The sequence below is a fragment of the Doryrhamphus excisus genome, chromosome 21, assembly GCF_030265055.1.
Source record: "Doryrhamphus excisus isolate RoL2022-K1 chromosome 21, RoL_Dexc_1.0, whole genome shotgun sequence".
In the NCBI taxonomy this organism is placed as follows: domain Eukaryota; kingdom Metazoa; phylum Chordata; class Actinopteri; order Syngnathiformes; family Syngnathidae; genus Doryrhamphus; species Doryrhamphus excisus.
The window spans coordinates 2185106-2208271 of NC_080486.1; the positions used below are offsets into that span (position 1 = coordinate 2185106).

A 23166-nucleotide genomic window follows, 5' to 3' on the forward strand; every position below is an offset into this window, starting at 1 on the left:
ACAATAAACACGCTGTCCGGGTGTGTGGTTTGCATGTCGCTGATGGCAAGGTAGAGTACATTCAGGGCTTGCTTGCAGTTAGCATCAGGTGGAATGTAGACGGCAACAATGGTGACGCTGGTGAATTCTCGGGGAAGGTAGAAAGGTCTGCATCTCACAATCATAAACTCAATGTCCACACAACAGTGACTGGAGACCAGGGTAGCGTTGTTACACCAACTGTTATTAGTATAGATGCAAACACCGCCCCCCCGGGTTTTACCCGTGAGTGCATGGCTCCTGTCAGACCTGAATGTTGTGAGCCCGTCCAGGCTAATGGCGGAATCCGGGACAGATGAGTTGAGCCATGTCTCGGTGAGGATGAGGATGCAGCAGTTCCTTGTCTCCCGTTTGGTGCTTAAGTCCAATTTCAGGTAGTCCAATTTGTTTTCCAGGGAGCGTACGTTGGCGAGCAAGACTGATGGAAGCGCTGGTCGGAACGGGTTCGCTTTTAGCTTAGCTGTAAGTCCACCACGACAACCCCGCTTCTGCTTCCTCTCGCATCGCCTTCGATGTCTCCACGGGCGGTCTGTACTGTGATCTGTTATTCCTAACTGGCGTAGCAGATCAAGGCTTTCAAAGTTTATGGGCTTCAAATTGCTGATTTTTCTCAGACGAAGGATAGCCTGTCTGTTGTATACTATTCTAGTACTGTTACGCTGGGCATTTGATGCTGAAAACACTGATCTATGTGGCGAAATTATTGATAAAGTGTCTGTATTACCAGGAGCCAAAGCAGCCGCAGCCGGACAGGGCGCCGCCATCTTGAAAAAAAAAAAAAAAAAAAAAAAAAAAAAAAAAAAAAGTATGATTTGATGATGAACGTTTTGTTACCTCAAGATCAGACTGAAATATATTTGAAATGATGGATTCCAGATAATCAGACATTTTATCTCGTGCTGTCCTTGCCGGTGGGAATGGAGGCAAAAGAAAGTTGCCACAAATAACAGAGGCTGAAGGGACACAAAGACAGAACATCATTTCCTGGTCACAATCAAAGCAGACGATGCTTAATGATCGGGAGGGCCGGTTGGCACCAAGAATTTAGTAATGACCCCCCCCCCCCCTCGTACCACGTCATAACATCACCCGCCCTAAGAGGGAACACCCCCAAGTTTTAAAAACCACTGTATTAGATGCACATATGTGCGTCTCATAGCAGCTATGGTGCGTTCAAGGACCGCTGTACCAAATCATGCTTCACTGAAAAACAGTAGCAGTGAAGCATAAAAATTGTGGGCCATGTATGATGTTCTTTTGACCTGTTTTATTACGTATTTATGAATTATGATGATTGATTATTGATGATTTTTTAAAATTTTATATAATTTAGATTAAAAACATAAAACATAAAAATTACATATATAATATTTTAGATTTACATTTTTTACTAATAATATTTTAATATATGTATATATATTAAATAATTTTTTACAATTTTTTTTTATTTTTTTAAACCAAAAATTGCAGTGCTGTGAATGTTGAATGACATATTTCCATATATATCACATAAACAGTTAAAAAGCGCTTTGGAGGAAAATAAAGGCGTCTGCATCTGCAGTCCATCTCAGTGATGTGAATGGCGTTGCCATGGACACGCGTGTGCGAATATGCACTGACCAGTTCATCAATGCGTGCACGCAGTCAGGCTCTTATCAATGCACTCCAGAGCATTTGATGGCTTTGGGATCCCGCCCCTCTTATTATAGCCGCGGTCACATTAGTGGGAGGACGGCGTGGGAGGAGGGGAGTGAATCTGCTCCCAGCATCATTCAGAAATTTTGCCAAGAGGACGTCGACGGGGAAATGAGATGGCTGGAGCTCTTTTGACTTTTTTTTATTTATTTTTATTTTTTTAAATCCAGCAATAGAACTCCTCACAGTGATATGCGTTCACTCTATTTTACCTTCCCTTGATATTTTGGCTCCATCTCTGTGACGAAGGCCCTCCGTTTTTTCCATTTGGAGAAGCTGGCGTCTGGAGATAAGCGCACTGAAAACAAACGCACACACAAACACACAAAGAAGATGGGACACTGAGAATGACTGTGATTAGAAATGACTTTGACGTGACCGGGTGACCTTTGGCTGGGAGTCCGCCATACAAAAGCGGTTCAAGCTAAATTTTTGTGTCGGGGCAGGGGTGTGAGTGCCCCACCTGAACCAGCAGATGGTGCTGTTTGCTTCTTTTCATGTCAAATTGGCAAATAAATGGCAAATAAAGCCTTTGTTTATTCATCATAATAGATTAGCTGACTTTTAATGATTATATTATTAAAAATACCAATCCCATTAGTGACTCATCAGTCATTTATTGCTGTACTCTATGAAAACATTGCAATGTACGAAAAAATGAGAAATGAACCGTCTTTCATGCTAAATATAAGCGTGCAGCATCTCTGGCCAAGTGCCTGTACGTGTACGTGGAGGACGACATGTTGGCAATGATATAGCCCCTCATTAGCGCATCATGGTCGCAGTGCTAAAACGATTACAGTCAGGCTACATCCCAGCTAGTACTGATCGGCTAGTACTGCCTTTTACTCACATTTTTCCGAGGCCGAAGTCTACCTTTCCGCATTTGTGACTCATTCCCTACAAAAAAAAAAAAAGTGCAGGGACATTTTGACAGCTAAAAAAAAGGAATGTCTGACTCTCATTCTTAATCAATAAATCTCCAGCAGATGCCGCATGAAGCCTTTTTCTTCACTCTTGCATGAGTCCGGAAAATTGCATTGTGGATGTAAAACGTGCAACAAACAACAAACACTGGAAAGAAAAAGATGCTGAGTGCAGCTATTCCACAGTAGCAAAACACAATTGCAGCTCATTTCACAATTTTTTTTATTTTTTTTTTTTAACTTTGTGACACATTAAGGGCTTTGTTCATCTCTCAAGCTCAGTCATCATCTGTCATAATTTGAAAAGTACAATTATCACTGCTTGCCACGCACACGACAGTGTCGCCTGGAGTGTCAGTGACATTATGACAGTAATAAATGCTAAAATGAAGATGAGAAGTGACTCTGCTTATGCCAGGGGCAACAATCACAGTGAATATTAGCTTAATATTGGAGTTTTATACCGGAAATCAGCCACTTGAAGGAAAAACGCACTTTTTGATTTTGCCCATCATTTTTGATAAGTAAAAAATACTTTTAACATTACTTAAATGCATATTCTGTGTTCGGAAATGCACTTTGTACACGTAATGTTTTAAAAAAAAAAACAAAAACAAAAAAACCGGAAGGAAGTAGTTGACAACCCCTGCACGAGAGGGTGCTCGTGAGCCGGTTTGATTTAAAATTATTTTTTATTTTTTAATTATTAAATTTTTCGCTTGTTTTTCATAGTTTCGTTCATACTGACGAAAATAAAAATAAATCATACAAATAAATGTTTTCTTTTTGGAAAGTGTGTAACATTGCGCAGTCATTTTGTTCTTCCGGTTTTATTTGACAGTCTTCTTCCGGTCCCACACGTGTTCTTAATTAGTCCCGTCCCTTAACCACCTGGTGAGTATACCGCACAGCGTTCCTCTTCTTTTTTAAAAATATCCACGCTCTTTTGAGCATTTAACAACACTCAACTTTCTTTGTCAGGGTCCTCGGAGTCGAGTTGTGTCCCCGAGTGGCGCTTGAACGTGTGTTGTCTCCAAAACGGCCTCGTTATTGGCTTGTTTTACGCCCATACAGATGCGCCATCAAACTTAATGACAACCTGAAGGTGAATACCATTATGGATTCATGTCTATGTTTAACAGCGGGCTGCGTGGAATGGCTCCATGTAAAATGCCAAAGATATAAAAAGTACAACATAAAAGTTAAAATGCTAATCTAAATACAACAGAATGCATTAGTTTAATGAGGTTGTCGGTCCTTAAGCAGCATAATATATGATATTTACCTTCAGGAATGGCTTTCTAATGATTTGGATGGTGGATGTAGCATTAGATGTGTTTGGCTAGCTTCCTGACACAAGTGGTTTAAACTGTCTTTTTTTTTTTTTTTTTGGTGTGTTTGCAGTCATTCAGGTCCATGGGGATCGAACCGAAGGCGAGTGGACGACTTCATGGTGAAAGAGATTTTTCCTCAGGTAAGCGTCCGTTTGCCTTGTCGGCCATTTTGTTCAATAAATGGTAGCTGCGTATCAAATTGAATACCTTGCTTCCCAAATATATCAACCATGCTGTTTACATGTAGAAGCCAATTCTATGTATATGTTGTCTAAATGTGCTAAAATACAAATAAAGTCTTCAGAAGACTCAAATACTACATGATAGTGATATGTAGGAGTCGACACTGGTCAATAATGTCACTGTTTGAGACACACAAGCACCAGATTTGATATTTGGAACAACAGGTTTTTATTGCAGGTTTGAATGATCTCACAACGGGGACAATAATCTCTAACTCGGACTACTGTAACTAAAACTCAACCTTGATGTCACTTTCTATCTGCCCCCAACCCCCCCCCCCCACCCCTGTTCCCCCAACCTTACCTGAAGACTTTTACATCAAAAGCACAAGTTTTATGTAAGTCTTAAATTGCCTATAGGGGTGTTATTTCATGTCTAGAGGGCTCTAATAATGTATAGAAATGAGGAATTGTACTTTGTGGCAATCCTGGATTCCTCCCTGGTGAGGAGTACTGCACATGCTCAGTTCGTAGGAGGTCAAGGGTCAGACCTATGACACCATGGAGGTGTCACCACTGGCCTGGGAACGCCTTGCTGTCCTTCCAGTGTGGAGACCGGGAAGTCTGGGCTTCCCTGAGACGTCTGGGATGCATGGAACAGGTACTGTTGTTTCGGATTGTGTCGCTTTGAATGTTTTTTTTTTTTCGTCACACATCAATTTTTTTTGCACTTGTTCGGTGGTCCATGAACGCATCGTAGTGGCTGAGAGACGCAAAGGTGACAATAGTTGCATTAATTAACTTACACTTACAAAGCCTCAATGTCATGTCTAAACACGTTTGGAAGTCAGGCCCACTTTACGGGTCAGTTAATCCCCCCCCCCGTCCCTCAGTGGGCGTCCCTCGGTGCCCAAGCGCTTGCAAAAGAGCAGACTTCATCTGCAGCAGGTGCGGCTCTAATGATGCTTTGATGCCATCTGTCAAATCCCATCACTTGCTGTGGCGCCTGACATTTCCGCTGATGGCTCCTAGCAACGACTTCGCCTCGGAGATAGGCGCTACATGCTAACAATAAGGGAGGGGAAAAAACAACAACAAAACAGCTGCGAATTTGCGACACGCCCTCCGGCAGATTTGACGACGTAAAGAAATGACGTTTAATTAGCGGCTTGGCAAGTTTTGATTTTTCTCCAGTGACACTTCCCGTGTCGTCACGACATTAGTTGATGACTTCTGATTGGTCTGTCGCTACACCACATGTCCGTAAGGCGCCCACTCTTCCTCCCAACCGGCCTAAATTTGTACTTTTTAGTTTTCTGGAGTCAACACTTGGTTAGTCTAGCGGACTAACTTGTAATCATCGTACTTGTGTGTGATGTGTGGGGCGCTGCTTTGTCCCGGGCGGTCCCATCAGAGTCAAGTGGTGCAGAGTGATTGCCTTCATCGTGTCAGTGATGGAGATAGAACACAACACACTGTCCTTGTGCAGTGTGTATCAAAGGCACAACAATAGCCATAGAAAAAAAAAAAAAAAAGACGGCATGTGTGTTTGTCTTAAGTATCCAAGGCCTTCTGTGTCCTCAGTGGGGATTTGGGCCTTAAAAGGCGTAGCCAATTAGTGTTTTTGTTTTTCTTTGGGCATCAAATTACAAAAAAAAAAAAACATGCAGTGGACTCATGGAAGTCAAACACTTTTTCAAGATTTATTTTGGGTTACTAAATAATTTATCCTATAAGATTAATCCGTTTAAAGTGTCAAACATAAAACTGTCTTTAAAATATTCTCCATAGAATTTCAAGAATAATATAATGGTAATGGTTCATATTCTCCATAGAATTTCAAGAATAATATAATGGTAATGATTTCATTTGAACATGCTTCAGATTACAATTAAGAAGCAAAGCTGTACTTTGACATTTTTATCAGTAACTGTTACATTTGTTCACTTCCTGCTTTCCTAATATAGTTTAAGGTTTTTTTATTCAAATTGTTTTTAATTTTTTGTTACGTACCGAAGTACGAGGTGATATGACCATACAATGACATAATGGTTACCATAGTAACTGTCAATATAGTGACATATAGCACATCATGACTGGTTCTAGACTCTTACATTAGAAGGCAAATATGTCAGGCAGGGCTTGATTATGTTCTCTTCCGATTTTGGTTCAACATTTCCAATAAAAGTGACTCTTGGAATTATTAGATTTGACTCCAGAACCCACAATGGAAGCTAACAAGCTCAAATATATTTTTTTTTATTTGTGACTATTTGGGCATTGTCATTAATTGATCAGTTATGTAGACATGGCTGCTGATTGATGCAATTAAGTCAAAATCAAGCATGCTATTTGCTGACTCAGTCACCCCCCCCCCCCATGATGAATACTGCATTTAAGGATAATGTGTAACAATAAGTTAGCACTTTTCCCGGCCCTGCTAACGATATTTCCCAGGCTGTAGCTGCTGAATGCTAATCGTAAACGGCGATGTGGGTGTCAGACAGCTGACATGTATACTAATAATGAACGTCAATGTTGTTGAAGGTGTATTCTGTCCCCTGATGGCCCCTAATCAGCTCCGCTCGGTCGAGCTCGTCCCACCTGGAGCAGCGGCCTACTGATTTCCTGTCAGAGGGTCGAGCGTGCCGTAATTACGCTCTCCATTTGAAATTCCATCACTCTGCTTTTGGCACCCAAAAAAAAAATGAGATGCGCCTCATTGAGATGTAGGTGGGAACGCCGCTGTGGGATGTAGTCGACGGTAAATTTTCAATTAAACACACGGTGGCCTTGCTGGATTGTTTGCGACCCGTGGGAACGATCCGGGGCACTTTAAAGGGGCCTCGCTGAGATGCGTGAAAATGCCTTTGCGTGCTTGGAGAAGGTGAAAAACACGACCAGACTGGAGGGATGGGCTTTTGACTTCCGAGGTGACGGGGGAAATTCACAAGAAATTACTACATAAATTTCTGTTGTTGCTATTATTGTATTTATCATGTTTAATGATGGGGTGAGGACCTTGGGACACCTGCTATAGCGTCCCTAAAAGGTCAATAGGGGATTTGTCATCAATACATTTCACACATCATCGTAATCCGTAACTGTGGGAACTCTGAGAAGCAATATTCCCATTGGAAATGAATGGGCAGTATATTTGGCTCCCCCTAATGGCCAAAAGCAACATTGACAGTCCATTACTGTAATATTCTTATTCTACAGGGTGATATGGATCAGGGGGGAGAGTGGTTGTTTCTTGAAATGACGGTTGCTGGTTCAATTCTTGATCCCGCTATAATCATTCACCTTATTTATGCAGTTTAATATTCAGTCATATTTTTGCTTTTCACTATTAAAAATGTTGCTATTTTTAATCTGCTAAAAACGAGTATACAAATAAAAAAAAAAAACATTCACAGGAGTGAATGTTGGCGTGATGGACGCAGCAGTCATTTAAAAAAAAAACAAACAAAAAAAACCTTAAACTGTATTATGGAAAGCAGGAAGTGAACAAATGTAACAGTTACTGATTGTAAAAGTACCAGATGGAGGGGTAGGATTTAATAAGATTTGCTTCTTCCTACTCCTTTTGGACATATGGAACTGTGAACTTTTTATTATGTGATGCACTCAATTGTACCATTACCATTAAAATTGTGCCCACTACTGGTGAAAAATATTTTACAACCTGGTTGCTGGTTCAATCCTTGTCAGCGAATAGATTTCTATTGTATGTCATTTAGTATTTCAGCATTTAGACACAATTTTTACTGAAAATGCTTCATTTACTTATGATATTGTAACAATTTGGATTGTAAGCAATTGGGTAAAAATCCCATTGCAAAGACCTTGTCGTTTCCCCCTTGTCAAAATGCCAATAGAGCAGTTTGGTCAAGTGAACAATGAGAGACAAACGGAACGAGGGAGGCGGAAAAAAAATAAAAATAGAATAATCCCGATGGGATGCAGACATGTGAATTTCCCAGCAATATTCGCCAGAGATATTTCTGGCTGGATGGGAATGGCCAGTTGCCATCGCTGAGGGAGGCGATTCACTCCTTTAATTCACTTTGAGAGGATGTGTAAGCATCTTCACGGGGCTTTTCATGTACAGTATGTGTATGTTTGTCGTTTGCCAGAGGCTTGGCAAGAGGAAGAGGAGAGGGGGGGGTGCTGAAGGCTTTCTGAGTCAGCCACACACACACACACGTTTTGCTTGACTTCCCCTCACCTGCCCCGTGGCCTCCTACCTAGAGACAGACGTGTTGGCCCACCTTAGCCTCCTCCCGCCTTCCACTCTGTCCTCGGTAGGACAACATATTCTGACTGCTACCCTCTGACAACACTCCTTATGGACGTTGTCCCCTACACACACACACACACACACACACACTCAGAGACTCAACAGACGAGGGCTTGAGGTAACCTTGACCAGCTCCTGGGATTCATCATAAACATTGAAACAGCTGTAACTCCAGCGGCACCCAGTAGACCCCCGTCAAGGCCGCAGAATAGGACCAGATGAAAGATGTTCAAAAGTTACTTGTTGGTTTGTTTGATATAGTTTATTATTTTTTGAGATATCTTTAATGAATTACATGAAGGACCACCGTGGTAACATGTCTGATAGGGAGTAATGTTGTTGTTTTTTTTTCCACTATTAGTAGTTCCTCTCAGAATATAACCACAGCACAGACTGTATGTTATTGTTTTATTATTGTTATTGGATCTGCATAATCGACCTTTGCGTTCACTTTAAAATGGTAGTTTTGCTACTTTGCTAACCATAGAGTTTCCAGCAGTAATGAGCAGTTTCCTTCCGAACAGCATTACAACATTGGTTCTGTTTTTTCCGTGTCGTGCAATATATTTAAAACGGTGTGACCTTTAATGTCCTACCAGATTGGCGCATCATTATTAACTAGGCAGGATATGCCGCCCTCTCCGCGCCGTCAACCGTCGTGCGTGTATCTATTCCCTCGCCATGTTTGGGTGATCCCGCGCTCATCGTGTTCGGTGTCCCCCTGTCTTGTTTCATAAATAAATGCAGCGTGCCCCTAGTCCCCCCCCCCCCCCCTTCCTGTCCGCATTGTTTTTCGCCAGCAGTGCTGCGCCAATACGGCTCGTCTCGGGGAAATGTGCATCTGCATCACCTGTCACTCTCGGGGAGGCGCAGCGGGCGGCGCTTGATTGACGTCTGGATCGGCTCGCCATGAAGGGGAGACGTCTCGCACGGTTCAGCGGACCAAAAAACGTGCAAAGAGAAATGAGAACATTTGTGGGCAAAAGTGTGAAGACAAAGGGGGGGGGGGGGGGAAGCGATGACTGAATTACTGTAGTTTCCGGGTTTATAAGAAGCGCCGGCGTTTAAGATGCACCCACTAAATTTAGAGAGAAAAAACGATTTGTACATATTTAACCGGCAAAGGACTAAACGGCGCACAAGTCCACGTCACAAAGTGGCTTTTTGTGGTGCGCACAGGTCTGTGAGGACTAAACAGCTCTTTATTTGACAGGAAAAAGAAAATCGGAAAGCCTGACTTGGAGTTATCTTCAATCATCACACAGCAACTTAACATCAAAAGGTACCTAAGAAATATACAAGTACCAAGACGAGTTTAAAACAAAAAGTCCCAGCAAAGCCTTTCACTTGAGGTGCTGCAATGCTACATCTGTCCACTAGAGAGAGCCAGAGGAGCCTGGAGGGAGGCTGACATCATTGCAGCACCGTAACCAATGCAATGCTTTGTTGGGAAGCCTTTAAAATATATAATTTTTTTATTTCAAACTCATATTGGTACTTGTATATGTCAAATATTCCTTTGTTATATCGAGTAATGACGACCTGCGAGTTGAAAAGCTTGTCGTAGAGCTCGTAATTGGCTCCTGCCAAAGACCGACCTACCATTTCCTCACTTGGTTGCGAGTGGCCCAGTATTTCAACGATTAGTAGTAGTTCCGAAGTAAAAGAGATGTCACAAGATTCGAACATAGCCATAAATTAGCTGCAGGGATGTATAAAATGGAGGATTAGCGTAAGAAAAAAAGTAGCGGTAAATGGCCGTGTGAAATCTATGCTACTTAATCCTTTTCATTGCATGCTCAGGCCTTCCATGTCCGAGTGAGAAGCATCCGTAATATTTTTCCAATCTGTCAGCCTCCTCTTTGGTGACATTCGACAACCTTTTTTCGAGCGTGTGCTCTCGTGTGATTCCGCCATGTCGCGCAAAGGTTGGCGCCCGCAATCTCGCTTTTTGAAAAATCAACTTTTCTTGCAAGTCAAAGGTGGGCGAGATCTTGGAAAGGATGTGATTTTTTTTTATGACTGAATGGAAAGCAGAGGCACACGCGGGCACAAGTCAGCTAAAATATTTCAATGCCTCCGCCGAGAATGCTACCCATGCAAGTGCTCCCTGCCTTAAAAACGACACTCTTTATGTTATCTCCTACAAAGGGAATCATTTAACAGTCGCATTCTGCTGTGTGGGCTTTCACTTGAAAGTCAACCACAAAGTTAACAAGTCTCACTTTGCAGTTTATTTGTTATTATTTATTCATCGGATGACGCGTCGGCGCTCTCGACAAAGCGAGGTCGTCGTGCTTGTGTGATGACAGAAGGCATAAAATGGCTGAAGTCACTGAAAAAAAAAACAAAACGATTCACCTCGGAGAGAAACATTACGGCGGTTTGAAAATGTGTCACACAGGGACATGACTTTTTTTTTTTTTTTTTTCCAAAAGAGTGGAAACTTGACAGCTTTGTGACAGTCTCCATGGCAACGGGGAGAGGGCCTCATTAGAGTGGTATAGCAGAAGAAATGTTTTTAGGTGGAGGGGAATGAGTCTTTCTTCAGACCTGCCAGCACTTACGCATTTTACGTGCTCGACATGCTTTGTACGCATTTTGATGTCACATCGCCTGGCTCCTCCCCCTGCAAACCCGCTTGCTAGCGTGACGTAGACATCTGGAAAAAAAAAAAATCAACCTTGCCACCCTGAAAGACTACGATTGGTCGGCTTGTAGAACATTATTTACCTGTTAACGATCTTCTAAAAACATGTTTTAAAATATTAGAGCCCCCAAGACATGAAATAACACCCCTATAGTCACCTTTACACTCAATTTACCCAATATAGTAGACAGGAAGTGATTTCGGGGTTTCAGTTTTTAGCTCGACGTGGGTTTTTCTGTGCCTGTTAGATCATGCAACCCCGCAATAAAAGCACGTCGTTGTGGCGATCAGGTCTGGTGCTTGTGTTTCTCAGCAAACATTACCGATACTCAGTAACCGGTGTCAAAAGCATCCTGTGAATACTTAATATTTGTACTTTTACTTCATTTCGCTGCAGTGATAGACATCAACACGGGATCGTGCGCTTTGCTCCAGAATCATCCAATTGAATAGCCGACGGCTGCGATTATGAAACATATTTGCTTCAATATGACACGTTTTCTCAAGCGGATCTGGTGGGCTTGTCACTCACTCCAACAGCGTTGCAGTATTATGGCCCCCTCCCCTTCTCAGCTTTTGCAATATATTCCCTCACACTTACAGTTTTACACCTTGTAATATTTTCACGCCTACATACTAATCCTTTATGGCGAGCCATATTTTCCCCAGTGGGAAACTTCCACGGTGGCACAGAGACACAATCTGATGAAATAAGTCAGAGCGAAAGCGATGCGGTGTAATAATTAGTTTCATATGATACTTGTGTTTTGGAATGTAATCTTATGCAAATCCATTTTTATTATCATATTTGTGTAAATATCACAGTAGAAGGCATTTTAATTCGGGGGGGGGGGGTGAATGCGACCAAATCATGAACTAATATTCAACTTGCATTGCATATTTCTTTGTTAACTCCATGAAGTGCCCCCAAGTCGCGGCATAATTGAGAATAATGACAAAGCAACGCCAGAGGCAAAGATCTGTGGGGGCTTCAAGTTGCATCCTAAACAAATCATTAGCCGGGAACATTTCCACTTAATTCATGGAGGAAAGTCAGGGGGGGGGTAAAAAGTAAGATGCTCTACCGAGGGCTCACCTTTTGGATGCAAATGCGTGCACTTTGACTTGCTAATGCCGATATAAACAGTGTTAACATTTACAAGCGTTTATCACATGTCATAAAAACTCCGATTATCAATACGCAGGAAGGCTCTTTTTCTGCAAATATTCTTTTAATGATCACACAAAGGCCATTTTTAAGAGCACTCATTAAAGTCGTCCTCGCGCCGCATCTTTCATCTTCGTGCCGCCGTCCCGGGCAACATCATTAATATGAGTGGAAGCGCATCCGGCGCAGGAAGCTCGCCACGACGAACGTGCAAAGCAGGGAATTAAGACGTGCTACGACAGGAAGAGAGGACTTTATTTATGGGAGCATCCGGGATAGGCAGGAGGAAATATGACGGCGATACCCGGGGACAGCGCCCACATCGGGGGAGAGCATTCCCAGCTGCCCGCGACTAATGAGCAGAGCATTAATGCTACGGCTTTAAGAAATGAAACCTCATGTTGGACTAAGTGTCTTGTCTGGGGCTGCATGAGTGCTACCGGAACTGGGGAGCTGCGGTTCATTGAAGGAAACGGGACACCTGACATGTACTGTAACCTACTGAAGCGGAGAGTAGTAGTTTTCCAACATAAACACATCTGAAGCTGAAGGTGAAGTGGGCAAGTAGGTCTCCTCTGGACTTGACCCCCCCCCGTTTGGGACCTTTTTAACTCAGGACCGAGCGCAAGGTGTCTAACCAGCTTTGTGATGTCATCTTGGAGGAGTGGAAGAGGATTCCAGTGCAGTGCTGGTGAATTCCATAAATAAATTTTTTAACATTAGAGCTCTCTAGCCATGAAACAGCACCCCTATAGTCGCCTTTATACCTGTAGTGCACATTATAAGAGGGAATAAGACTTTTCCGTTGCTGTAAATGTATTCTGGTGCAGACAGGAAGTGATGTTGCGGGTTGGTCCGAGAATAATGTAGGTTCCCTTTTTGCCAAACGACAAGTGGTTGAGTCCGGCTGGTTTGTTGTTTGAATCGTTCAAAAAAAAAAAAAAAAGTTCAACCTTGGCGCGACTCTAGGCCCACTCTAGTTTGTAGTGTGTTGTCGTCGCAAACACCGGGATTTGCTAACGGCCCACTTTGCCCCGGAACATAACGTGACAGGGATTCTTCCAGTTTTTAGGACCACACCCACCCCGACTGTCAAGCTCCTAAAACCAACATGGCCCCCCTGTGACGTCTGGTCTCATTCATTCATTCCAAATTTTGCATAGGTATGAATGTGAGTGTGAATGGTTGTTTGTCTATATGTGCCCTGTGATTGGCTGGCCACCAGTCCAGGGTGTACCCCGCCTCACGCCCGAAGACGTCTGGCCTCGCCACAGACAAATATTTACTAATCGTTGTGTGTGGGGCGGCATATTGGTTGAGCCGCCATGCCACTATGTTATTATTTTTATTTATTATCACCCTACTTGAATTATTCAGTGGCATTCATTAGTACTATAAGAGCGTCTATTTTATATTTAACTTCCCCCTTCTATGCATCCACACTAAGCCAGGAGAAATCATGTATTTTTACTTTGTTTATCTTGGAAAAAAAAAGCACAATAAGCTGATGATTGTGATGAGCGTGTCGGATTCTAATGGCATTTAGCTGCCACACGCACGCTCCCGTGCCCATCAGCCGCTCTCATTTGTCACTATTAGCTGTAATATGAAAGATTCCTCATCTCATCCTGCAGGGCTAATTTGTTGGAGCGGGCCGAGTGGAGCTTCAGTGACTGAGTGTGAAATGAGAACCTTTTGCATGGCAGCAAATGAGTCCACAGTGACAGCCTTAGCATATTTAAATGAACATCTCTTCATTTCGCCATGTGATATATAGACACATGTAGCTATAACTGGCTTTTGTGACTGACATGGAGTTGTTTCTCCAGGCTTTCTCTGTTGTGTGCCGCTCCCCCCTTCCCCTCCACCCAACCACCCGAAACCCCCAGCTGTACACTTTGACCTCCCACTCATCTTTGATCGAGCGTCAAAAGAGCTCCCTCTCCGTCGTCGCTCAGCTTCACTCGGCAAACTCTCGCATCTCGCTCAAAATTCGGGCCCCCGAGTCGCTCGGTGTGAGCTTCTGACAGTCTGTTTGAGGCGGCTCCCTGGTTAAGTCCTCTGAAGAGAGAGGATTTGTTTGGAATTCGCTCAAACCAGATAGAAACCAGCTTGCGCGGCCAAGGACTGGCAGCGAGGTTGAGTTTGTTCATGTAATTAAACTGCAGAATGTGACGGGATCAGCGCATTTCAATGAATTACACAAGGCGGCTTGTAGTGTTTGGGTGTCAAACTATAGTCCTGGTCACTTGTTGCTAGGCGGAATTCATTGGGCCACATCGAGTGGAGATGCTCGATGTTTGTTTTCTTATTTAAAAAATAATAGAAAAATAAAAATAAAATAGATATTAAAAAAATAATACAATTAAAAAAAAAAAATAGAAATACATATTTAGTAACACGATTTTAAGGAAAATTTATATTTTTAGTCCACTACAATAACATGTTATTTTACTATGTTGCTAGGCAGAATTCATTGGTCCACATCAAGTGGAGATGCTTGATGTTTGCTTTATTTAAAAAAAAAAAAAAAAAAAAATTAAATAAATAGAAATACATATTTAGTAACAAAATTTTAAGGAAAATTGATATTGTAGTCCACTGCAATAACATGTTCTTTTACTATGTTGCTAGGCGGAATTCATGGGGCCACATCAAGTGGAGATGCTTGATGTTTGCTTTCTTATTTAAACAAAAAAAATACAAATACAAAACTAAAATAAATTTAAAAAATTCATAAAAATAAATAAAAAAATCATTAAAAAAATAGAAATACATATTTAGTAACACAATTTTAAGGAAAATTTATAACATGTTCTTTTACTACGTAAGACAGCTCAGTCTTGATACCCTGATGAAACGCTGGACTATACAGTTTCTAACCTGGACTCATTGAGCACCTCATGGTTGGAGTTTTAAAACAGGGGGTCCAATACATGCAGTAATAGTCAAATATATCCAAGTAAAAAGGTTCCTGAATCCAGTCAGGAACAAAATATGGGAATCATCACAGGATGCTGCAAATAAACTGCGAATCTTCCATGTGATGTTGAGCAGGTATGAGTGGGTGGAAGAGATGTCACTGTTTTCTTAAATATTCCTCCTCACAGTGCACAATGTTGTTTACAAGCCCCGACCTGCTCCTGTTTAACATCCAACACAATCACATGTGACACTTCTCAACACCTTAAACCCATTTAGTAATAAAAAATGTAAAAAAAAAGCACGCTGAGGTTAGCGAGGGCAGGAGTAGAGCAGTGAATGTCACATCAATGTGCACATTTGGATCACGCCGATATCCGCTGATCTCCCGCTGATCCCCCTTGGTTAGTGGGAAAATATATTTTTCTATCTTTGAACTCTGTACGATTGATTCCCAGCGCAGGTTCACTCCCATCCTTGCTTTGTGTATTATCCTAAGTGTTGCATATGAATTCACAGTCACACACGCCCTGCATTGCAAAAAAGCAAACACCTTCAACTTTTTAATGCTGCATCACACTGTTAGTGGAATATCCGTTTTTTTTTTTTTTTATTCCAATTTCTCCAAACTGGATGCAGCTCACACATTCCGGTGCCGAAAAAGAACACGAAGCTCAGTATTGACAGTCACAACTTGAATGTGGCCTGATGAGAGCTCAGCGGTGGGAGCAGGAGCCGGGGGTGCATGTCACCGCTCCTCCGCCTGTGACATCTTGTTGGGGGCCCAGAAAAGCCTCACCGCTATCCAACCCCCCCACCCCCCCACCCCTTCTCTCCCCTCCACCTTTTTGCATTAACTCCCAGCTTGGAACAAGAACATGCTACTTGTGTGCGCTCGGCAGCCTCCTTGTTCTCTGGCCTCGCTGTAACGCTGCGATGCTTCCGCATACCAATGACTGGAACTGGTGGGAGATCCTCCTCTTCCTCCTCTTCCTCCGTGCTGCCAGCCACCCAGGTGTGACTCCATGACGGGGAACAGGAACTCTTTCCGACCTGACTTCGACATCCAAGCCCGTATTATTATTAACCCTGGCTTCCCATAAGCAGTTCCTGTTTATATTTATGTTTATTTTATTCCCAATCAGTCGTTTTTATGCAAATCATGCAAACAATGTCAGTTTATTGCATAATACAAACAGTGCCAGCTCGCCCCGTCCTTTATGCGCCGTCTGAGGCAGTGGAATTCAAAGAAAAAAAGCCTAGCGAACATAGTGTTTTTATTTTTGGTGGAAACGTGGCCCGTTTTCGACCCCGGCAACGTTCCGCGTTTTGAGCCATCCCAAACTTTTCAGCGCTTACTTCGAAATTCCTAAACCTCATGATCTGGAACTTTGGCATGGCTTCATTTAACACGAGAATACAACCTTCTAGCTACATTTCTAGGTCGGAGAAGTAATCAGCCATGCCATGCCCGACATGCTCTCCTCCCATTAATTGTGGAAGTGGTAATTTTTTAGCTGCTTATTTTGTACTTCTTCCCCACTTCATTTTAAACACCAAGTTTAGAACAAATAAATCAGAGGCTAACTACTTAGCTTGCGAGTGTGCATTGTGTACTGAGTGGCAGGCGTCTCTTATTTACCTGCAGTGATGCTACAGGCATTACAGTAGAGCAAGGTGTTGTAAGCAAAGAATATAGGGGTGTTATTTAATGTCAACAGGGCTCTAACGCTGGTACAAAAACCATATTTAGAAAGTCATAAACAGTCGATGATGTTCATGTAATTAAAAGTTTGGCATGTGTTGGCCGACCTTATACGTGTTATAAGCGTGATGCTGTTATTTTATCCTCCTAATAAGAGTGGTGATTCTCACTACAGTTTATGTGAGAAAGGGGGGGAGGTGTTGCGTCCTGAGGCTTGACAAATCTGCACAGTGTTTTCTTTTTAAAGCACTTTGACACGGCTCCCATGTCACAGCAGCAAGGTCCGCATATGGGAGCACCTGCTGTGGCCCTCCGCTCTCCTCTCGGAAATTACTCCTGGAGTCTTAATTAGACAGCGGATTCTGCTTAGCGCAGCTTTTTGCAATGCTCGACAGGTCCAGCTAGGCTTTTTTTTTTTTTTTTTTTTAATAGTTTGCAGTATATCGCCCAAGCAGGAGTGAAAACAACAACAAATTGTGTACTGAACCAGACTGCACATAATGTTAATGTTTGACGTCTGCGTCATCGTTTGACACGAGATCAGCTTGATTGACTGCGACACACTCATCTCCGAGAGTTTTTGGGCTAATTTGAAGTCAACTCAGCACAAGTGGCTGAGTCGTTGTTTTGTGACCCTGTTTGTGTTGGATGAGCGCACCGTTCCTCTCTTGGGAGCAGCCTACAGGCATCCCACAGATCTGACACGCAGCTCCGCACGCTCACACTCAACCAGCGAGCGAGGGAAGCGGGAATAAAAACAACACACAAGGAAGAAGAAAAAAAAAAATCACTTCCCTGAGAATCTTGGCTGAATACATTAGTGATGAATAAACTCTATTCTCCCCCGCCCCCCACCTGCCTCCTAAGCGTGGGTCAAAATAGGTAAGGATGACGCGTACGATGAAATCCCTCGGGATGGAGGAACATCCTGTGTGGATGGCTGCGATTCACACTTTTTATTCAGTGTAATTATGCATTCAATGTAAATATCCCACAATATGACAACATAGGAACTGTTATGATGGAGTCCACCGCCATCATAAACATCTGAAAAACTGGTCATATTCCTAACGTTCTTCACCAGGAACCAGGAAAAACCTGCCAAACGCCGAACACAAACATGGCTGCATGTTTTTTTACTTTTCTCTAATTGTCCTAAACGTTGCCCCCAAGCCTCAGAATCAAATGGTATGGTCCCGCAGTCTCATGATGTCACCTACCAGGAAGTGGCCTGTTGGCTGCTAACTGCTTCATCTTTCTTGGATCGCATCTTCTTTTTGCCGTTGTTCACGTTGGAACCATGACCCCCCGCCCCCAAAACCCAAGAGTCAAAAACGGTACAGTCCTGTCGTCACCCAAAGTAAACCATTTAGCTGCTAACCGCTAATTGCTGTTGTTAGTGGTTCAACTTTCTGGGATCGTTGCACTTCGGAGCACCCAGTCTTCGACTTTTTGCTGTTGTTCATGTTGGAAACATGCCCCCCCCAATCCCAACCCAAGAGTCAAAACCGGTACAATCCTGTCATCACCCAAAGTGACCATTTAGCTGCTAATTGCTGTTGTTATTGGTTCAACTTTCTGGGATCGTTGCACTCCTGAGTACCCAGTCTTCGTCTTGTTTGCCGTTGTTCACGCTAAAACATGCCCCCCCCCAACCCAAGAGTCAAAAACGGTACAGTCCTATCGTCACCCAAAGTGACCATTTAGCTGCTAACCGCTAATTGCTGTTGTTATTGGTTCAACTTTCTGGGATTGCTGCACTCCTGAGCACCCAGTCATCGTCTTTTTGTCGTTGTTCACATTAGAAACATGCCCCCCCCCCAACCCAAGAGTCAAAAATGGTACAGTCTTGAATTGAAATGTGGCCCGTTAGCTGCTCCCCGCTAATTACTTATCTTTGCGTTCAACGTCAACATGATTTGAACCAATTAGACTGCTTAACTGGTTCCAATGCGCGTATAGCTCCTTTAAGAAGTCGCTGCCTATAGGCTTATGGTCCCCCCGCCCCCCCCTCGTGACACCGAAGCACCTCAACACTCAGTGGGACGTCTTAGATGACGGAAGGCGCTGAAATGTCAAGGGAAGGCTAGAAGATGAGAGGTGATGGCAAGGAGAGGAGGGTGGGTGGGCGGGTGGGTGCGTGGGTGACCACCCCCCAGGGATCCCAAAGTGTGGTGTTGTGTGCCGGGAGAGGCCAGAATTAGTAAGCTACTCCTTTTTTTTTTTTTTTTTTTTCTTTTTAAATCTGATTGGAGTTCATTCATGCAGAGGAGCTGCAGCACCTTGGAGAGCGATGCGCAAATAACACAACGGCATGAGGAGAAAAGAAATAAATATATATATATATATATATACGGACGTGTGACGGGAATGTAGATGGCGTCACGGGGCGCTCGGAAAACAAGACGGCTGGAGCGAAAGTAATTGAACAAGGTAGCCGGTGTCTTAACAAACCCTCCCCTCTATGTTTTGGTTTGCAGCATCCTGAAAAGGCCAGAAAAAAAAAAGGCACGGGGGTCCATACTTCCGCCTCCATCCAACAGCGAGGGTCACCCCTGCTTCTCTCTTCCGCTCCGCTGCCGCCGCTCAACACGCGCTGTAATTAAAACCACAGGTGGGACCCATAACACTGGCTGGCTGCTCCCAGCACGCAACAGGTACCATCTGGTACGGCGTTTCCATCCTCCCCAAACCGCCAGGGGTTAAAGCATCAAAGTCCCGCCTCTTTTTGATCGCAGCACCTTCGGGGGAATGATATCCATTGCCCCCCCCCCCCCCCCCACACGGAAAAAGGGTGCAACGGGCGAGAGCCACCTGTTCGTCCAGTGACCGCGTAACCCCGCCGCGTATCCCGTTTCCTGGTAGCATTTCTTCAAACGCCTGCCCGCTCACCAGTTTGTGGGGAGATCCTGCAGTGCTGGTTTGCCGCGCTTCGCTGCGCCGCTCGCTTAAGCGAACATGCTCAGTACACCTTGAAACACGGACGACGTCTGGAGAGAGGGCGAGCGCAGTCTGGGTCACGGCACACAGCGAGGCATTGGAGATGATGGACCGTGCGGGGCGCCTTTGTTGTCCGTCTATGTACTGTATAGTACTGTATAGTACTGTACGCTATAGTATGCTATTCATGTAATGGACATAGAACAGTAAATTGGAGGACAGGAGTTTGAACACAATAATTATAAACCTAGTAATAATTGGCTTTTCCATATTAAGACTGAATAGTAATAACTAGTTTCATATGATTTTTGAAGGTGAAGGCCACAAAACTTAAATTTTGCCAGCCGGCGTAGTGAGCAACGCTCCTGTTATAGACCATCTTTGATGATGGGCCCATCTGTTTCATAAATGATCTACGTTCACCCCCTCCCGAATAGTTTAGTTGACGAGCCCTACACTTTTGACGGTAATGGTAAAAAATAAAATACAATAAAAACATTCTGGATATGTTTTTTCAAACATTTTTTTCACGTTTTGACTTTCAAAATAAAATAATATAAAAATGTATGTTAATGTAAATAAATATATACATATTTAAATGTATATCTATAAATAAAACTAAACACTCAATAGCATTCAATAGCGTGAAGTAGTGTGTCAACTATTTGTATATAGTGTTTATATAATTTAGAAGTGTGTATATACTGTTTCAAAACAAAACTTTATTAGTGTCAACATTTCAGTTGTTCTTGTTTTCCTTTTTCTGTATTTTTCCACATTTTTTCCTCCTTTTTTTGGCTCACTTTCGGTTCCACAATGCGCTGCAGGGCGATAAAAACGACGAGCTTCGTGCCGCAAACAACCCCCGGGCCGCACTTTGGACACCCCCCCTGCCGCAGCCAGTGTTCTAAATTCATTAGCTGTGTTAGCGCTCGGCTAGAAACGGCTCATTGGGGACGGGGGGCGGAGAAGGACAGACTTTAACCCGGGGCGTTGGCAGATTGCAGATGTCTGCCTCTCCTCGCCGCCGTCATGGAGCAGCCCCCCCTCCTGGCGGCGGGGCGAGGAGCCACAAAAGACCCCGGTGGGTGTGCCTACGTTTGCGCCGACACTACGGCTGTTTGCGTGTCAGTTTAATGAGCTTTGTGTGCGGCGGTTTAGACAACGTGTCCGCAGCATCTGTTGGAAAAATGGCGGACTGAGGCGAGCGGCGGGGGCGGGGACTCTGAATGAATCCATGCTAGGCTGTGGTGCAAATTATTTAGGAATATGCAACATGACAGCCACTATTACCTTGCATGTGACCTTGATCCTCATCCTTCCCGTTCCCTCCCTTCTATTTGAGGGGCGGGGCTAGAGTGACACACCAGTCAGTAAGGCCCCGTCTCTGCAGGGACATTTTTTTAAAAATCCAAGTCCAACATTTATTGATGGATTGAGATTCGCCGTGCGACCGTGACGTCCCGCGTCGCTTTGGCCTTCATTTCCTATTTCCCACTCGCTTCCCGTCTTTCCGCCGCACTTTCCCCTCGCTCTCCATCATCGCCCCCATCTGTTCTTCACCCCCGCGCGTCATATCTCTCTGCCCCCTGCCAGCCGTCTCTCCGCCATCCACCGTCTTCCTCCGTCACCTCTCCTTGCGCGCCCAGCGAGGACCTCTCGGAAGTAGCAGCCCCGGAATTCTGATCAGCCACTTTGTGGTCAAAGAAGGCTCGCCAAACTGCCTTTCCAGTGAATCAATAGTTCTTTTGGCCACGGTTAACACCTGTAACCTCTGCATTACATGGAGGGAAATGGAGCGGAATAGCAAACACCTGACTTATACTGCAACTCATTGTTAAACATTTCCCTTTCTTCTCGTCCGTTCAGTCAATAACGGGTCCAAAAGCGCCATAGTCGCCGTACGGATGCGTCATGAAGTGATAAAGTGAGCCAGATTCTCTTGGATGCAGCCATAGAGATAAATAAAATTGCTATCTAGGTCATTTTTACGGCCCAAAGCAACTTCTCCTTCCCTGCCTGCCTGCCTTTTTCCGTGTGTTGCTGCATGGCGTCTGTGGAACATCAAGGAGATGAAAACGCTCCACATCCTGTATATGCAACACTCGCGCGGAGAAGTTCACTGCAGTGGGGGGCCCCCTCGGAGCGTGCGTAGCCAGCCCCGCATTGTTGCACCGACACACATTACACATGTAAATCCACACGTCATGCTGGTTTTATATACTCGCTTGTTGCAAGAGCAAGGAACCGTGTTTGCTAACTTAGCTTACATGGAGTTAAGTATGTAAGGATTACATTTTTTAAAATTCATTTTCATTTAAATATTATTATATTGTTAGCCGTCTAACGCATATGATACTGGTGCTACATTTGAAGCTAACAAAGTTAAACGGGAAGCTTATTCCAGCCGTTTATTGACTTGTGTTGGTTTTCACTTTAAACAGCCCACCTAAGAACATTTCAGTCACAGTAAAACGTGGTTTAACGAGGCAAGTATATTTAAGAATCCTTACCATCCAACGGTATTGATCCAAGCTGAAATAAAAAAAAAAAAAAAAAAACACTCCACACATTAGAATTCATCTGACACGTCTATTATAGGAGGAAAGGACTTGTTTTTATGGAGCATTTAAATGCAACAGCCGTTTTGTAAGCTACTTTTTAGTTTCAAGCAGCAAAAGAATAATAATCGTATTTTATGAATGGATTCCTGCGTTGTTTACAACTCTCACAAGGCGCTAGTTCACAGCTACGCTGACAGCAGTCAAAAAAAAATATACTACAAGTGTACACAATGAGATGATCATCAATATGTGCAGACCTTCCCACATGGAATCTCCACAGGGTACATTTAGCAGTATTTTTCCTCTCCGCTGCGAAACGTCGTCGTGGGATGGTATTAAGCAGTTTGTTTGATGACAGGCTGAATTATGGCACACACGGTATGCGGAGCGGTGCGGAATTTGAGGGAAAGGTTCATCTCCGCATCCCCCGCAAACACAACCTTCACCCGGTCCTTCCCTCACAGGCCCTGACCCTCGCTTCCTCACCGCCATTCAAATACTGGCAGGGACCGTAGAGTTCAGCAAGATGGTTTAGTCCTTGAATGATGGCCGTGCCCAATAAGACCACTGCCTTTACAAACATAATAGTCCATTTTCATTGGCTGTAGGATTTGATGATGTATAAAGTGATACCACTGAATTACGCAATACATTAAAATCCCAACTCTGGGTGTCCTGGTTCCATATAATCACTTTTGGATTATATCAGCCTACATCTAAAACAGGGGTCTCAAACAC

At 43.6% G+C, this 23166-nt stretch overlaps 1 protein-coding gene across 14 annotated transcripts in view; it reads left to right on the forward strand.

Annotated features, from left to right (window-relative positions):
* Positions 1–3500: 3500 nt before the first annotated feature.
* fbxo15 (F-box protein 15) overlaps positions 3501–23166 on the forward strand; it is a 100290-nt gene continuing 80624 nt past the window's right edge. For 13 of the 14 annotated variants that reach the window (XR_009120645.1, XR_009120654.1, XR_009120650.1 and 10 more), the window contains exons 1-3: positions 3501–3554; positions 3642–3765; positions 4065–4134. The gene's annotated coding sequence lies outside the window, so the exon portion shown is untranslated. Of the gene's footprint in view, positions 3555–3641; positions 3766–4064; positions 4135–4703; positions 4838–23166 lie in introns of all 14 variants that reach the window. The other variant, XM_058060687.1, reaches the window with a different exon arrangement.